The sequence below is a fragment of the Danio rerio genome, chromosome 12 (assembly GCF_049306965.1).
Source record: "Danio rerio strain Tuebingen ecotype United States chromosome 12, GRCz12tu, whole genome shotgun sequence".
NCBI classification, from domain to species: Eukaryota; Metazoa; Chordata; class Actinopteri; order Cypriniformes; family Danionidae; genus Danio; species Danio rerio.
Window position 1 is genome coordinate 9,115,997 of NC_133187.1, and position 3,204 is coordinate 9,119,200.

At 36.1% G+C, this 3,204-nt stretch overlaps 1 long non-coding RNA gene across 1 annotated transcript; it reads right to left on the reverse strand.

Moving 5' to 3' along the window:
• Positions 1-461: 461 nt before the first annotated feature.
• LOC141376760 (uncharacterized) lies at positions 462-1,695 on the reverse strand. Its single transcript, XR_012387839.1, has 3 exons — positions 1,645-1,695; positions 852-977; positions 462-775 (listed from the first exon to the last, which is right to left on the reverse strand). It is a non-coding gene; the product is annotated as an uncharacterized lncRNA (long non-coding RNA).
• Positions 1,696-3,204: the final 1,509 nt, after the last annotated feature.

Below are 3,204 nucleotides of genomic sequence, written 5' to 3' on the forward strand. Positions count from 1 at the left end.
TGTCCTTCATCTGAGCTTTTAGGTTGTCACGAAAAAAACTCTTTATGTGAATGAAGAAAAAACTTAATTATGTGAATTTAGCTCATTTCATATAATTAGTTTGAACAAGCAGCAAAATCCTTTCTTTTGAGTGTGTACAAGTAAATAATGAGCAAATAATTGCAGAAATGTGTGTGAACTATCCCTTTAATGCTCTAGAGCAGTGGCTCTCAAACTTTTTTCATCAAGTACCACCTCATAAAAAAATTGTCTCTCCACGTACCACCAAAATGAGCAGTATTGAAATACAATAGCGTAGTAGGCCCAGTAAAGCAGCTACAACTCTGCACAGTTTAAAAAACGTGGCAAATTACCTCAGAAATATAGGCTATATGTCATATATGGCATATTATATACATCATTTTTGATACATTTTAAAATGTGTGTAGCATGTACAAAACATATTTCATTCTTCCACTTACCACTAGAAGGAAGCCTGCGTACCACAGTTTGAGAACCACTGCTCTAGAGTAATTTTCAAGACACGATTCCAATCCACTCCAAACCAGTTTCTGTGTGAAAGCCTCACACCTGACAGCGGTGAGATCTGTCTGCTAGTTTAACATGTGTAAGAATATTTGTCAGGCACATTAGCTCACCGCAGGGTTCCCATTGTGTCCCCCGAGGAGGCCTTAAAAAATCCCCCCTCACATCCCCGTTGGCTCTTTTAGGGCGCTGTGTGTAGGAGGATATGTGGGATTCCCCATACAAGCGCTCCAAAAGCACACAGGAGAACCTGGACAGAAGACCCGCTGTAAGCAGAATGTCTGGAGTCGGGACTCTCCTCTATAGCTTGGCTGGCTCATCATTACTTTTGAGGGCCGAATCGAGGCAGGTGGAAGAGGCGACGGCTCGTCCTCCTACACGCAGATTCCAGTGGACGTCAAGCTCTCGTTTTCTCACAGCTGTCGACTGCTGATGTGCTGACAGAAGAAGAGCTGGAGATGAACACACACACACACACAGGAGAGAAGAATAGCTTAGTACTGACTTGATGCTGTGCGCTCAAATGATTTTAGCTGCTTGTCGAAATTACTTATTTAAAATGAGCTGAAACAACACAATTCTGGAGGTGTTTTTGGTGGAGACCTAATTGTTTTACTCTGCATTTTTATACTGTGTGCTGCACTCTAACATAATCATTAAGTAAGTTAACTATTTTTTTCCAATTTAAATGGATTAAACTTTTTAAAAAAATAAGTTGTCCCCCGCCCCCAACACCCCCCCCCCTCTCTCAAAAAAAAACAAGAAATGTGTTGTTTCCAACATAGGCTCTTTAAAGAGTGTACTATCTCAGTATACCGTCTTCTTGTCAGAGAAAATAAATATAAAAATAAATTGTAGTAATGTGTGAAGGTATTGGTCACCTACACTGTAAAAATGCAGGGTTCCACACAATTCCCAACACAAACTGATTAAGTTAACTTAAAACTTTTAACAAATTTATGTGGATTAAACAGAAAAAAATAAGTTGTCCCAATTAAATCTCAAGAATTCTGTTGTTTCAGCTCATTTTAAAGAAATAGTTTGAATGAGCAAAAAAAAAAGTTTTTTTTGAGTGGAACAGTTTTTGTTGGGTACATTTAAAAAAATATATATTCTTACGGCCACAACTGCATTGTGGATACATCGGTGCCGCTTTAGAGGCGTTGCTCGCTGTAGAAGTGAGAAGGGTATAAACGGAAGCCAGCTCCAAGTGGGTTGGGCAAACCTTATTTAGTCGTATTTAGAGTTCAATATTGTGCTTTATGAATGTGTACACCTAACCCTAACCCTAAACCCAACCTCACAGTAACCTGATAAAACCAACCTACTTGCGGTGTAATCCCACCCGCCTGCAGGTCTCTGGGCTGCAGCGATACCTACTTGGCAGAAGTTGGACTTGCTCTACTTTTCAAGAGCAAACGGAAGTGTCAGCCAATCAGATCGCTGTATGCAAATACACCAGCTAAGACAGTGGCCTATTGCAGACTTTTTTTTTTGCCTATTGCAGACTAATTTCCTTGGCTGACGCTGCTATGACGATCACGTCAGCCCCAACTTCAGACACGCGCTCTGTCAAGCGATAACTTAAAAACTAAAATACCAAAAACCCAAGGAAATTGAGAATTTTCATGACTTTTCATTTTCTTTTCTATTTTCTGGAGCTCTAGATGACCACATTTGAATTTGAAATGTGGAATAAATGTTATCAGACGTCTACAGAATACAACAAATATTCACATTTATCAAACTCGCAACTAATAAATAACAAAAACCCAAGGAAAAGGAGAATTTTTATGACTTCATTTTCATTTACTTTTCTTTTTACTATAGAAAAAACACGCATTAAAAAAAGACTACATTTGTATTTAAAATGTGGAATAAATATTATCAGACGTCTACAGAACACAAAAAAAATTAAAAATATTCACATTTATCAAACTGGCCCCTAATAAATACAGAAAATCCGAAGAAATTAAGAATGTTCATGACTTTTCATTTACTTTTCCATTTTCTGGTGCTCTATATGACCACATTTGTATTTAAAATGTGGAATAAATGTTATCAGACGTCTACAAAATACAACAAATATTCACATTTATCAAACTCACAACTAATACAGAAAATCCAAAGAAATCAAGAGGTTTCATGACTTTTCATTTACTTTTGAAAAGAAAAACGCTCTATATAACTACATTTTTATTTAAAATTTGGAATAAATGTTATCAGATGGCTACAGAACACAAAAAAATATTTACATTTATCAAACTTACATCTAATAAATACCAAAAACCCAAGGAAATTAAGAATTTTCATGACTTTTCATTTTCTTTTCTATTTTCTGGAGCTCTATATGACCACATTTGTATTTTAAATATGGAATAAATGTTATCAGACGTCTACAGAATACACCAAATTTCACATTTATCAAGCTCACACTTAATAAATACAGAAAATCTGAAGAAATTGAGAATTTTCCAATTTGAACCTTAAAAAAATGTAAAAAAAAGTTTTTTTTTATTAAATAGTTTGAAGAGTGCATAATCTCATATAGATTGTTCAAAAGGCTTAATAAGAGTAGTACAGCGGAATGCTCTTTTGAACATCACAAAGTGAATCTCCAGCTCAGAAGACCTCATTCATGCACTAAATAAAGGCTCGGACACAAATGTCAAGTCCCCG